Genomic DNA, 15981 nt, shown 5'->3' on the forward strand with positions numbered 1-15981 from the left:
TGTTGCCTCTGCCGAGGGGCCTTAAGGGTCCAAACGCTCAGCATTGGCTCAACCACCAGGATCCCCTTTTCCCCGGACACGGCGATGCCACGCACGGCTAAGCGCGGATGCTCGGGTCCGTGGTGACGCATTGTTCACCATCATCCCTCTGCGGGGATGTCCCTGCGGATGCTCAAGTTATCCCCGTGGTGTCGCCACTCACCAACGTCTGCATGCTTCAGACGCCCCCCTGCGGGGAGGTAACCCATAAAGTAACTAACACAAAAATCTTGAGAGGCAAATACACTGTCACTTAAGTGACAGGTTTTGCATGTTTTAGAATTTATGCAGTGTAACTTGTGCCCAAATATGTGTGTTTCACTGCTAACTTTTATTGCAAGAACAACACCAGGAAGCAAGCTTCGCGTCCGTGTATAATGTGCACGTTTTGCTTAACTCCAACAGTCATGCTTTCCAATACAGCAAAAACCTTTTTACATGGGGAGAATTAGGGTTCAGATTTGACGTCTATTTCAGACTGTCTTGCACACACCAGGCACAGACAGCTGCGTTTTATGATATGCAACGCATGTAGGTGTGGCTTAGGACAGCTGTGCTTAGTCCTTTTATCATGACACCAAAACATGGTAGATGCGGTCTGGAAAGGCGTGCGACATTCTGACTATGTCAAGCACAGCACCCAATTCCTTCCCATCAAAAGCGGTCAGGCCATCATGGTGAAGGGGCTTTCCTTGTGAAGAGATCCTGGCCTGATTTTCAGAGTTTTGCAATTATGCCGATAAGCAGTTCAACAGATCCTCCACAAGCTCACAATATTTAGTTGTAGCTGCTTGTGCGCTGTAGACTGTTTGCACTTACCTCTTCCATGGAGCCCTCGCTTTCACATGAATCGTCACTGTCTGACGGCGGTGGTGGTATTGGAACCATCTTGCCACACATTTCGGCTTCATCTTTGGTTTCTGCATGATTCACAACAAACTCAGCGTGAAAAGCTGAAAAAATAACACGTGTGGCATAAATAATTTCACTTACCTTATAGGCACACAACTTGGGCCTTGAAAAATCCCCTTTGTTTGTCGTCCTGCCAGAACACTTCATACCACCTGCTTGAGGAAAAGTCATGAACGTTTCTCGGCTTGAATGAATGAAATTCTTCGGTGGCGATAACGGCTTTGCGGTTATCATCGCAGAAGCGCACGTACGCGTACCTGATAGTAAACTGCCCGCAAGATCCTCGCTTAATCCAATGCAGTGCGATCACGCATGTGCGAGGATGAAAACGGTGCACACTCACATGACACGATGGTGACGATAGCATTGGCGATTTGGCGATGGCAATGTAGGTAGGTTGTTTTGCTTATACACAAAACAATGTCATGTTTAATTATTTAAATAGCTTCATGTTTTATATAAAATTCACTTGCAAAACTGTTTATGTAGCTTATGGCGTCAAAATAAAAAGGAACAAACAGATCACTTTGGCCGAGTAGCTATAGCTTGATTGCTTCACCTTAAGTCGAAGCCTGAAGGATGCTTGTGGCCATTTTGGTGCATGTGGTTGTCCGCGGTAGTACCTATCGTTTCTTTAATTGATCGCTCTAAACATGAGTGGTAGTCAATGTGCCTCTGTTCGCAGCGATACTACCGGCTCGGTTCATCCTTGTGCGAAAAAGTGCAGACATTATCCGGAGCATGGACAGCCTTACGTGGTGCCGCGTACTACGCTCCACTACCAAAAAATACACTTGTCATTTCAATACAGCAAATACAACAATAAAGTCGTCATTTCAAAAGCAGTATGTGCATGCCGCCATTTGAAGGCTGTGCCTTCAAAATTGAGTTCTGAAGGCAACCCCACTACATTGTGCTGGCTCCCTTCATTGCATAGCGATAACAAGGAGCAGAACATTGCATGGGAAGCTGTCTGATGTCATGTCAAGGCACATGGTTTTGTGTATGTTATGCAAAACATGACTGATTGTACTCTGAGGGAAACACAAAAGAAATTGAAGGTGAAGGTGAAGATTCAAAAGTGAACTGAAATAGATAGTAACGCATTGTGCATTGAAGGGACAGGCGAAGGAAGTTGCCCAGGAATTACCGCTTTTGGCACATTCAAATGATGGAGAAGAATATTTCATTCATGAACTGAAATAGATAGTAACCCATTGTGCAGTCAAGGGATACGTGAGGGAAGTTGCTCCGTAATTACCACTTTTGGCACATTCATATGATAGAGAGAAGAATATTTCATTCATGAACTTAAGAAGAATATTTCATTCATGAACTTAAATAGTTACTAACGCATTGTGCAGTGAAGGGATAGGTGAGAGAAGTTTCCCAGGAATTAGCGCTTTTGGCATATTCAGATGATGGTGAGAAGAGTATTTCATTCACGAACTGAAATAGATAGTAACCCATTGTGCAGTCAAGGGATACGTGAGGGAAGTTGCCCCGTAATTACCACTTTTGGCACATTCAAATGATGGAGAGAAGAATTCATTCATGAACTGAAATAGATAGTAACCAATAGTGCAGTCAAGGGATACGTGAGGGAAGTTGCCCCGTAGTTACCACTTTTGGCACATTCATATGATGGAGAGAAGAATATATCATTCATGAACTTAAATAGTTACTAACGCATTGTGCAGTGAAGGGACAGGCGAAGGAAGTTGCCCAGGAATTACCGCTTTTTGCACATTCAAATGATGGAGAGAAGAATATTTCATTCATGAACTGAAATAGATAGTAACCCATTGTGCAGTCAAGGAATACGTGAGGGAAGTTGCCCCGTAATTACCACTTTTGGAACATTCATATGATGCAGAGAAGAATATTTCATTCATGAACTTAAATAGTTACTAACGCATTGTGCAGTGAAGGGATAGGCGAGAGAAGTTTCCCAGGAATTAGCGCTTTTGGCATATTCAGATGATGGTGAGAAGAGTATTTCATTCATGAACTTAAATAGTTACTAACGCATTGTGCAGTGAAGGGATAGGCGAGAGAAGTTTCCCAGGAATTAGCACTTTTGGCACATTCATATGATGGAGAGAAGAATATTTCATTCATGAACTGAAATAGATAGTAACGCATTGTGCAGTGAAGGGATACGTGAGAAGTTGCCCCGTAATTACCACTTTTGGCACATTCATATGATGGAGAGAAGAATATTTCATTCATGAACTTAAATAGTTACTAACGCATTGTGCAGTGAAGGGATAGGCGAGAGAAGTTTCCCAGAAATTAGCGCTTTTGGCATATTCAGATGATGGTGAGAAGTGTATTTCATTCATGAACTTAAATAGTTACTAACGCATTGTGCAGTGAAGGGATAGGCAAGAGAAGTTTCCCAGGAATTAGCACTTTTGGCACACTGATATGATGAGAAGAATATTTCATTCATGAACTGAAATATATAGTAACTCATTGTGCAGTCAAGGGATATGTGAGGGAAGTTGCCCTGGAATTACCACTTTTGGCACATTCAGATGATGGTGAGAAGAGTATTTCATTCATGAACTGAAATAGTTATTAACGCATTGTGCAGTGAAGGGATAGGCAAGAGAAGTTTCCCAGGAATTAGCACTTTTGGCACATTCATATGATGAGAAGAATATTTCATTCATGAACTGAAATAGATAGTAACCCATTGTGCAGTCAAGGGATACGTGAGGGAAGTTGCCCTGGAATTACCACTTTTCGCGCATTCAGATGATGGTGAGAAGAGTATTTGATTCATGAACTGAAATAGTTATTAACGCATTGTGCAGTGAAGGGATAGGCAAGAGAAGTTTCCCAGGAATTAGCGCTTTTGGCACATTCATATGATGAGAAGAATATTTCATTCATGAACTGAAATAGATAGTAACCCATTGTGCAGTCAAGGGATACGTGAGGGAAGTTGCCCTGCAATTACCACTTTTGGCGCATTCAGGTTATGGTGAGAAGAATATTTCATTCATAAACTTAAGTAAGACATGATGTTGGGCTAGTCGGTTCATGGTTCATGGTTAGAGTTACTAACGCATTGTGCAGTGAAAGGATAGGCAAGAGCAGTTTCCCAGGAAATGGCGCTTTTGGCATATGCAGATGATGGTGAGAAGAGTATTTCATTCATGAACTGATATAGTTACTAACGCATTTTGCAGTGAAGGGATAGGCGAGAGAAGTTTCCCTGGAATTACCACTTTTGGCACATTCATATGATGGAGAGAAGAATATTTCATTCATGAACTTAAATAGTTACTAACGCATTGTGCAGTGAAGGGATAGGCAAGAGAAGTTTCCCAGGAATTAGCGCTTTTGGCATATTCAGATGATGGTGAGAAGAGTATTTCATTCATGAACTGAAATAGTTACTAACGCATTGTGCAGTGAAGGGATAGACGAGAGAAGTTTCCCAGGAATTAGCACTTTTGGCACATTCATATGATGAGAAGAATATTTCATTCATGAACTGAAATAGATAGTAACCCATTGTGCAGTCAAGGGATACGTGAGGGAAGTTGCCCTGGAATTACCGCTTTTGGCACATTCAGATGATGGTGAGAAGAGTATTTCATTCATGAACTTAAATAGTTACTAACGCATTGTGCAGTGAAGGGATAGGCGAGAGAAGTTTCCCTGGAATTACCACTTTTGGCACATTCATATGATGGAGAGAAGAATATTTCATTCATGAACTTAAATAGTTACTAACGCATTGTGCAGTGAAGGGATAGGCAAGAGAAGTTTCCCAGGAATTAGCGCTTTTGGCATATTCAGATGATGGTGAGAAGAGTATTTCATTCATGAACTGAAATAGTTACTAACGCATTGTGCAGTGAAGGGATAGGCGAGAGAAGTTTCCCTGGAATTACCACTTTTGGCACATTCATATGATGGAGAGAAGAATATTTCATTCATGAACTTAAATAGTTACTAACGCATTGTGCAGTGAAGGGATAGGCAAGAGAAGTTTCCCAGGAATTAGCGCTTTTGGCATATTCAGATGATGGTGAGAAGAGTATTTCATTCATGAACTGTAATAGTTACTAACACATTGTGCAGTGAAGGGATAGACGAGAGAAGTTTCCCAGGAATTAGCACTTTTGGCACATTCATATGATGGAGAGAAGAATATTTCATTCATGAACTTAAATAGTTACTAACGCATTGTGCAGTGAAGGGATAGGCAAGAGAAGTTTCCCAGGAATTAGCGCTTTTGGCACATTCAGATGATGGTGAGAAGAGTATTTCATTCATGAACTGAAATAGTTACTAATGCATTGTGCAGTGAAGGGATAGGCGAGAGAAGTTTCCCTGGAATTACCACTTTTGGCACATTCATATGATGGAGAGAAGAATATTTCATTCATGAACTTAGTTACTAACGCATTGTGCAGTGAAGGGATAGGCAAGAGAAGTTTCCCAGGAATTAGCGCTTTTGGCATATTCAGATGATGGTGAGAACAGTATTTCATTCATGAACTGAAATAGTTACTAACGCATTGTGCAGTGAAGGGATAGACGAGAGAAGTTTCCCAGGAATTAGCACTTTTGGCACCTTTATATGATGAGAAGAATATTTCATTCATGAACTGAAATAGATAGTAACCCATTGTGCAGTCAAGGGATACGTGAGGGAAGTTGCCCTGGAATTACCGCTTTTGGCACATTCAGATGATGGTGAGAAGAGTATTTCATTCATGAACTTAAATAGTTACTAACGCATTGTGCAGTGAAGGGATAGGCAAGAGAAGTTTCCCAGGAATTTGCGCTTTTGGCATATTCAGATGATGGTGAGAAGAGTATTTCATTCATGAACTGAAATAGTTACTAACGCATTGTGCAGTGAAGGGATAGGCGAGAGAAGTTTCCCAGGAATTAGCACTTTTGGCACATTCATATGATGAGAAGAATATTTCATTCTTGAACTGAAATAGATAGTAACCCATTGTGCAGTCAAGGGATACGTGAGGGAAGTTGCCCTGGAATTACCGCTTTTGGCACATTCATATGATGGAGAGAAGAATATTTCATTCATGAACTGAAATAGATAGTAACCCATTGTGCAGTCAAGGGATACGTGAGGGAAGTTGCCCTGGAACTACCACTTTTGGCACATTCATATGATGGAGAGAAGAATATTTCATTCATGAACTGAAATAGATAGTAACCCATTGTGCAGTCAAGGGATACGTGAGGGAAGTTGCCCTGGAATAAGCACTTTTGGCACATTCATATGATGAGAAGAATATTTCATTCATGAACTGAAATAGATAGTAACCCATTGTGCAGTCAAGGGATACGTGAGGGAAGTTGCCCTGGAATTACCGCTTTTGGCACATTCAGATGATGGTGAGAAGAGTATTTCATTCATGAACTTAAATAGTTACTAACGCATTGTGCAGTGAAGGGATAGGCGAGAGAAGTTTCCCAGGAATTAGCACTTTTGGCACATTCATATGATGGAGAGAAGAATATTTAATTCATGAACTGAAATAGATAGTAACGCATTGTGCAGTGAAGGGATACGTGAGAAGTTGCCCCGTAATTACCACTTTTGGCACATTCATATGATGGAGAGAAGAATATTTCATTCATGAACTTAAATAGTTACTAACGCATTGTGCAGTGAAGGGATAGGCGAGAGAAGTTTCCCAGAAATTAGCGCTTTTGGCATATTCAGATGATGGTGAGAAGTGTATTTCATTCATGAACTTAAATAGTTACTAACGCATTGTGCAGTGAAGGGATAGGCAAGAGAAGTTTCCCAGGAATTAGCACTTTTGGCACATTCATATGATGGAGAGAAGAATATTTCATTCATGAACTTAAATAGTTACTAACGCATTGTGCAGTGAAGGGATAGGCAAGAGAAGTTTCCCAGGAATTAGCGCTTTTGGCACATTCAGATGATGGTGAGAAGAGTATTTCATTCATGAACTGAAATAGTTACTAACGCATTGTGCAGTGAAGGGATAGGCGAGAGAAGTTTCCCTGGAATTACCACTTTTGGCACATTCATATGATGGAGAGAAGAATATTTCATTCATGAACTTAGTTACTAACGCATTGTGCAGTGAAGGGATAGGCAAGAGAAGTTTCCCAGGAATTAGCGCTTTTGGCATATCCAGATGATGGTGAGAAGAGTATTTCATTCATGAACTGAAATAGTTACTGACGCATTGTGCAGTGAAGGGATAGACGAGAGAAGTTTCCCAGGAATTAGCACTTTTGGCACATTTATATGATGAGAAGAATATTTCATTCATGAACTGAAATAGATAGTAACCCATTGTGCAGTCAAGGGATACGTGAGGGAAGTTGCCCTGGAATTACCGCTTTTGGCACATTCAGATGATGGTGAGAAGAGTATTTTATTCATGAACTTAAATAGTTACTAACGCATTGTGCAGTGAAGGGATAGGCAAGAGAAGTTTCCCAGGAATTTGCGCTTTTGGCATATTCAGATGATGGTGAGAAGAGTATTTCATTCATGAACTGAAATAGTTACTAACGCATTGTGCAGTGAAGGGATAGGCGAGAGAAGTTTCCCAGGAATTAGCACTTTTGGCACATTCATATGATGAGAAGAATATTTCATTCTTGAACTGAAATAGATAGTAACCCATTGTGCAGTCAAGGGATACGTGAGGGAAGTTGCCCTGGAATTACCGCTTTTGGCACATTCATATGATGGAGAGAAGAATATTTCATTCATGAACTGAAATAGATAGTAACCCATTGTGCAGTCAAGGGATACGTGAGGGAAGTTGCCCTGGAACTACCACTTTTGGCACATTCATATGATGGAGAGAAGAATATTTCATTCATGAACTGAAATAGATAGTAACCCATTGTGCAGTCAAGGGATACGTGAGGGAAGTTGCCCTGGAATAAGCACTTTTGGCACATTCATATGATGAGAAGAATATTTCATTCATGAACTGAAATAGATAGTAACCCATTGTGCAGTCAAGGGATACGTGAGGGAAGTTGCCCTGGAATTACCGCTTTTGGCACATTCAGATGATGGTGAGAAGAGTATTTCATTCATGAACTTAAATAGTTACTAACGCATTGTGCAGTGAAGGGATAGGCAAGAGAAGTTTCCCAGGAATTTGCGCTTTTGGCATATTCAGATGATGGTGAGAAGAGTATTTCATTCATGAACTTAAATAGTTACTAACGCATTGTGCAGTGAAGGGATAGGCAAGAGAAGTTTCCCAGGAATTAGCGCTTTTGGCATATTCAGATGATGGTGAGAAGAGTATTTCATTCATGAACTTAAATAGTTACTAACGCATTGTGCAGTGAAGGGATAGGCAAGAGAAGTTTCCCAGGAATTAGTGCTTTTGGCGTATTCATATGATGGAGAGAAGAATATTTCATTCATGAACTGAAATAGTTACTAACGCATTGTGCAGTGAAGGGATAGGCGAGAAGTTTCCCAGGAATTAGCATGTTTGGCACATTCATATTATGAGAGGAATATTTCATTCATGGACTGAAATAGATAGTAACCCATTGTGCAGTCAAGGGATATGTGAGGGAAGTTGCCCTGGAATTACCACTTTTGGCACAATCAGATGATGGTGAGAAGAGTATTTCATTCATGAACTTAAATAGTTACTAACGCATTGTGCAGTGAAGGGATAGGCGAGAGAAGTTTCCCAGGAATTAGCACTTTTGTCACATTCAGATGATGGAGAGAAGAATATTTCATTCATGAATTGAAATAGATAGTAACACATTGTGCAGTGAATGGTAGAGAGAGGATGTGGTAGATGGTACTTGGCGATCACAAAAGGAACAAGGGAGGGGAAAACCTCAGGTTGCTTGAGCCAACGTTTCGACAAGGGGACTTGTCTTCGTCTGGGCAAAGCGTTCATCATTGGCAGGGATTAAACAGGGCCTTCGCTCCGAGGACGAAGGCCCCGGGGGGGGGAAGGAAAGTGGTGTGAGAGGGGATGCGTGTCAGGAAGGGGAGGGAGGTGAATCTTGATTCCTTAAGCTGCAATAGTGGAAAAACTTATATCCGGGGTGTGTAATGAACAAAGGCTTTGAAGGGGCTGCGACGGGGGGAAGGCGCTGGGTGGACCTGAAAAATTCAGATAAGAGGATTAGTCAGCGTGGTACAGGGAAATGAGAACAAGGCAAACAAAATAGGCTGGCACTGGAAGGAGGGGAATTTCCAAGGAAGGGGGGCATTTCCAAGGGACAGTTTCATTGTCACATAGTCGAGAAGAGCCAGAGTGCTTGAAAGTGTGACGTGAAGTCCTTTGCTTGTGCCCTGGTTAAGGTAGCCCTGTCGTTGTGACCCTGTCATTTCTTCCCATGTGTCCACATAGGTCAAAAAGTCTTTGATGCAATTTTCATGGGACTTGCCTGGTCTTAGTGCATGAGAACTGCACCTTGAAGTCATTGCTGCAATTCATGCTCTCATCTAGTCCAGGAAGGCAACAGTGGCGACTGACTTTCCACACTGCCTCTCAATTTCGTCTTTGTACAAGAAAAGGCCTTGTAAGGCTTCATTACTGAAAAGGCGAAATGCATAGCTCACCCTCATTTTATCAAATCCATTTGGATGCACAACTGATTTATTCACATCTGGCATTGCTTTCAGGGTAGTATCGTGCCTCCCATTATCACAATGACGGGCACGGTCCAAATGATCAACACAAGCGCGTCCTTCAGGTAGCTTCAAACCAGTTTGCACAAACCTATTCGTATTACGTTGTCGGGCCAGTGATTTGTTCCGCCGTCAAACAACCCTAAATCCGCCTTGTGCGGTAGAAGCCCATTTGTGGCCCTTTTTTTAGGATAAAACAAACTTTATTCTTCTACCTGAAGAATGTTGAAGAGAGGACACTAAAATCTGCTAGGCAGGGCTGCAATCCCTTGTGGCCGACCGTTTGTTTAGTAGTAATCGCGCAAGCCGCGCTCTGGCGGCGGCCTACCACTCTCCAGAGCACTGAGCCTCTTCGGCTGTTCTTGAGCTGCTGTCAACGGTTCCCCGCTGCCGCTGGCTTTGCTGCGGACCAGTCGCAGAAAGTTCGGGCTGACGTTTGCCTGGTCTGCGGCCACTCCAAGCTTCTCCACTTGGCGGATAAGCCACTGGCCGCTGAACTGCTGCTGGGTTCAGCTGCTGTCAATGCTGCCCCGCCGCCACCGTTGGCTGTGCTGCTGACCAGTCGCAGACACTTCGGGCTAACATTCGCCTGGTCTGCGACGGGCATCGGATGGTTGGTCGCAGTGCTCTGCTGCCAGTTCAAGCTTCCCCGCTCGGCGGATAAGCCATGGTCCGCTGAACTGTTGCTTGGGTGCCCTCCACATCCTACCGTTCCTTGGGCTCGGGGAGGATGGGGAGGGCGTGTGCACGGCGTACCTTAAATTCCGGGACCTCCAACGTTACGTCCTGTTCAGGCCTGTCTGGGCAGCTGGCAATGTGCCTGGGCAGGTCCGAACTGCATTTAGTGACGTGACTGTCCTTCTTGCTTCGCTTTATTCGTTGTTGCGGATTGTAAGGACATCTGACGAGGTCGTCCTTCAAGTCGCTGTAGATGCCCATTCTGTGTACAGACATGCGAGTGCTGCTTTCAATGATGACTCGCTTCGTGTTAAAAATCCGTGCGCCCGCAGTTGATGCGCGCCGCGACCACTTGGTGCTCACTGCGTCACAGTTGGCACATGCCTGACGTGCAGGCTGTTAACTGTTTTCCAGAAAGTATGTGACATTTAGCAATAATTTGAAACAGGCCATGTGCAAATATGCACAACTACACTCATGGAATGTATTGACATTTTTATACCTGCACGTACTGGTCAAAAATGCTTTCTAAGCTGCTTTTCTAGTCTTCAGCATGCATCTACAGCATTTTAGACATTTTTTGGCTTCTATAAATGCTAAAAAGGCATCATAGTGCATATGGCAGGAGTATTACAGTATATCAGGCTAGAGAACCTTTCTATTAATTGAGTTCTTCAACAATACGCCGCGTCCTCGGCGTATTGTTCGCTTGGCCTCAGCATCGTCGCCACCTGCCTGTTCCATGGCAGAAATCCTTGAGCCTCGGAGCCAAGAGAGCCGATTAGAAAATTCTCGAGCTACAGCAGCTTTGCTTTCTTCCCTTAGTAAGAGAATGTGTCTACTTAGGGCAGGTAGTGACCGCTGATCCGGATCACGAGAGGGAAAGAACCAGAAGAATAAGAATGGGGTGGAGCGCATACGGCAGGTTCTCTCAGATAATGAATAGCAGTCTGCAAATAACACTCGAAAGAAAAGTACAACAGCTGTATCTTACCGGTACTTACCTATGGGGCAGAAACGTGGAGGCTAACAAAATGTGATCAGCGTTTCTGCCCCATAGGGGAGTACCGGTAAGATACAGCTATTGGTAAGATACAGCTACAAGATATGGGTAAACTGTCATTCATTCATTCATGTCATTCAGCTGAATTTCTGGGATGTAAAGCTGGGAGCAGGCTGAGTGAATCTGTGTAGATGATGTTGTTTTTGATAGTGTTACTTATTGTACCAACAGCTATAGAAACAGCATAACATTTGGCAGTGAAAATAGACATACAGTTTGGCAGTCTTACTATTTTTTTCCAGTCTCCTTGTGCTACCGCGCTTCCGACATAATTAGCTGTTTTTGAGCCATCAGTGTAAAATTCTGTGTGGTAAGCATATTTTTCTTGCAATGTCAAGTATTCCTGTAGTATGTGTTCGCGTGGCGTTTGTTTTTTCTGAAAAAGCGTTAATGTAACGTCACATACAGTGGGCAGGCTGTACCACGGGGAAGTGGGTCGTGCACTGAGGTGACGTCAGGAAGGGTATCCAGTAATCCTAAACTCTGGCAACTATCCTCGATGCGGAGTAGTAGAGGTCTGATTGACTGGGGTCTGTTGTTGAACAGTGTTCTGGAGGTGCACTTTGTAACTATCGAATAACAGAGGTGTTTCGGCAGGGAACGGATTTTCAGGGCATGTGCGCATGTGAGCATAGTTCTTCTGTCTGCAAGGGAGGGTTCATTGGTTTCGACATAGAGACTATTTATGGGGGATGTTTTATATGCACCAGTTGAGAGACGTAAACCAAGGTTATGCAGTGGGTCCAGTCTCTTCAGATATGATGGCCTCGCAGAGCCATACACAACGCATCCATAGTCTAGGGTGGAGCGTACAACATTCCAGTAGATTTGTAAAACACATTTTCTATCAGATCCCCACTGCTTTCGTGACAGTATTTTGAGTGTATTCAGGGATTGGGAGGCTTTCTTTTTGATGATACTTATGTGTGGCAGAAATGAGAGTTTCTTGTCAAATGTTACGCGCAAAAATTTATGTTCAGGTTTTGCTGGAAGTACAATTTCATTTAATTGCAAGGTGGGATCAGTCTGTAAACCCCTTTTGAGCGAGAAAAGGACAGCAACTGTTTTTTGTGGGGAGAACTTAAACCCATTTTTGTCTGCCCAAACCGAAAGTCTGTTTAATGTCAGTTGTATCTGTCGTTCACAGGATGGTAGGCTGGAGGATGTACATGCTATTTGAAGGTCATCGACATATAAAGAATATGTAATGGACTTTGGAAATATCTTGGCTATGGAATTTATTTTCACGAGAAACAGGGTAGTACTTAAAATACACTCCTGCGGAACCCCATTCTCCTGAATGAATTTTTTGGAAAGGGTGGAACCTAGGCGTACATGAAAGGAACGGTCAGAGAGGAAGTCTTTTAAGCAGTTGAACATCCTTCCACGGATACCTAGGTCTGCTAGGTCACGGAGTATGCCAAACCTCCAGGTGGTGTCATAAGCCTTCTCCATATCAAAAAATATTGCTAGGCAGTGTTGTTTATGAATGCTTCTCTAACTGTATTTTCCAGGCGGACGACATGGTCAGTTGTCGAACAAGGTTTTTTAAAACCACATTGGTGGATGTCGAGAAGTTCATGGGTTCTAAGGAGAAACATCAGCCTAATGTTCACAACGCTTTCGAACGATTTTGCGAGACAGCTTGTAAGGGCTATGGGGCTGTAACTGTTGGAGGAGGTTGGTGGTTTTCCGGGTTTCAAGAATGGTACAATATTGGCCTTTTTCCATCCTTCGGGTATTTTTCCTGACGTCCATATTTTGTTGAAAAATCTCAAAAGTGCTTCCACAGATGGCTGAGAAAGGTGTGCCAGCATTTGATAATGAATTTGATCAGGGCCGGGCACGGTCTGTTTGCCAGCAGATAAAACTCTGTTTATTTCATGAATTGTGATGAAACTATTGTATGCTTCATTGGTGCAGGCGCTTTTGGGGAGTCTTTGTTTCTCAGATGTGTTTTTGTATTGTAGAAATTGTTCTGTGTAGTTTGAAGAGCTGGAAACATTAGCGAAATGTTCACCTAAAATGTTTGCTTGTTCCTGTATATACTTGTTTGTGCATCAGGGGCTGTAAGAAAGGGAATTGTGAAAGGGGAGAAGCTGCCATTCAGTTTGCAAACTTGCTCCCACATTTTTTTGGACGTGACGGAACTGTTTATGGATATGTAGCTTTGCCGTGAGTTTTTTTCCGTACTACGACAGATATGTCGTGCTTTTGCTCGCGCTTTTTTAAACCTTATGAGGTTCTCAGCTGTTGGATAGCTGCGAAAAATTCCCCAGGCTTTGTTCTGTTTCTTTTTCGCATCTCTGCAGTCTTGGTTATACCAAACCTTGTGGTTTTGGCGTACCACTCCCGAAGACTGAGGAATGGCTAGGCGCGCAGCAGTTATAATACAAGTTGTAATTATTTGGTTGAGATTGTCTACGCTAAGATCATCCGAAAAAATTTTATCCAGTGTGGCCTTTTCTTGAAATAGTGCCCAGTCAGCTACGTGGAGCTTCCAATGACGTGGTTTGCTAGGAATGATTGATGGTGGTGATGACAAGATGATTACTATAGGAAGGTGATCACTTTCGTATGGATTTTCAAGAACATCCCAATTAAAATCAGTAAAAACAGAGGGTGCACTAAAAAACAAGTCTATGCAACTCATTTTTCCTGAGGCTGGGTAACAATACGCAGGTTTACCTGTATTTAGCAGGCAAACGTCTTTGCACAAAATAAAATCTTCTAAAACACGACCTCTAGTGTCAGTCTGTTCACTTCCCCAAAAAACAGAGTGGGCATTAAAATCCCCAACTACCAGCAGATATGGTTCTGGCAGCTGTTCTAAAAGTGTTTCCAAGTCATTAAGTGTAAATGTTTGGTGTGGCCCGAGATATATAGAACATATTGTAATTGTTTTGAAATGTAGGACGGTGACTGCAACAGCTTCATAGTTAGTTTGAAGTTTGATTTCGCAAGTTGCAACACTGCCTTGGATGACAATAGCAACACCTCCAGAGAGCCTGCTAGTTTGCTCTGTCAGAACAAAAGACTTTGTATTTCCTCAAAAAATTCATGTGTTTAGGACCTAGGTTCGTTTCCTGTAGGCATAAGGCCACAAAGGAAAAAGTGTCTAAAAGATCCTTTATGTCACTGTAGTTATGGAAAAGTCCACGGCAGTTCCACTGTATAAGGAACGCCATTTTCTTTGGATTTTTTTTAGGAGAAGTGGGAACCTAGGTTTCTGGTCTAGGGGGACCCGTGATTCAGGTCCTTCCTTTATTTTGGCGGTCAAGTGAGCTGTGCCACCCGTGCAGGATGGGCATGCCGGGTGATACATCCATCTTCTCGGTGGAGGCGCTGGAGGCCCGCGGGGATGCTGCGTGTGTACGAACTTCAGACCTCCTCCTAGAGGGGGTGGTCTGATCGTCCGCCGACTCAGGGGACGGCGAGACCTTTTTGGGGGTGGCAAGGCAGCGTTTGCTGACCCTGCTGGGGGCGCAGATGGCCCTGCCTGAGGCTTTGCCTGGGCAGTGGCTGGAACATGGTGCGGTGCAGCGCCCCCGCGCACCACATCAGCGAAGTTTGTTCTTGCTGTGAAGTTGAACGTGTTCTTAGCATGAAAGAGTTGTCGTGCTTCCTTGAAAGTTATGTTTTGCCTTGTATTCATTGTTATTATTTCTTTTTCATTCTTCCATGAGGGGCATGACCTGGAATAGGAGGGGTGATCACCATCACAGTTTGTGCACCGAAGTGCTGCTGCTTCACAGTTTTCAGAAACGTGTTCGTTTGAGGCACATTCTGCACGTTTCTCGGCCACGGCAGCTCTGTGAGCCATGACCATATCTCTGGCAGTTGAAACACCGTCGCGGGTTTGGGATATAGTGTCGGACATTTATCTTGAGGTAATCAACTTCTATTGATTCAGGCAGTATGCTTGAGCTGAACGTGAGTGCAAGATGTTTTGTTGCTATTTCTTTGTTTTCCTTTCTGATCTTGATGCGGTGGACATTGATGACATTCTGGTCTTTCAGACCTTCGAGCATTTCTTCTTCTGTGAGTTCAAGGAAATCGATTTCAGAGATCACTCCCTGGATGGTGTTCAAAGATCGATGTGCAGTAATTGAGACAGGTATATCCCCAATCGACACTAAGTTGGACAGTATAGAATATTGGTCATTGTCTTTCAGTTCTAGTAGAAGGTCACCACTAGGCATTTTTTTAGCTTGTAACCTGTGCCTAAGGCACTGGTTAGGGTTCTTGTTACTATGAATGGGGTTATTGTTCGGGCGGTCTTTTCTGTTGCTTCACTGAGAACAACGTGAAACTTTGGGAACGTTTCTTTCGATTTCTGAAAGTACTGGGTAGTCACCTCGGTCCGCACTCTTTTTTGAGGGCGATCATTTGGTGAAGGGGGAGGAGCCATAAAAAATGTTGTTTTTCGGTCATGGTGCCAGCCACCCACCATGGAGCCCACCAAGGGGACGGGACAGGAACTTGCAAGCAAGCCCTGCCCACGCCAGCTGTACACCTCAACTATAACCCAATATGACGCAACTCAGGGTAGTTGGCCACAAAAGGTTAACCCTAGCCACCTATGAAAAGTGAAAAAAAAACGACGAAAAGAGTTGTAAGA

At 43.3% G+C, this 15981-nt stretch overlaps 1 pseudogene; it reads right to left on the reverse strand.

Moving 5' to 3' along the window:
- Positions 1-608: 608 nt before the first annotated feature.
- Positions 609-15771, reverse strand: LOC149356380 (uncharacterized; annotated as a pseudogene).
- Positions 15772-15981: the final 210 nt, after the last annotated feature.

This window comes from Amblyomma mixtum, chromosome 3 (assembly GCF_055824585.1).
Source record: "Amblyomma mixtum isolate Tamu chromosome 3, ASM5582458v1, whole genome shotgun sequence".
Lineage (NCBI taxonomy): Eukaryota > Metazoa > Arthropoda > Arachnida > Ixodida > Ixodidae > Amblyomma > Amblyomma mixtum.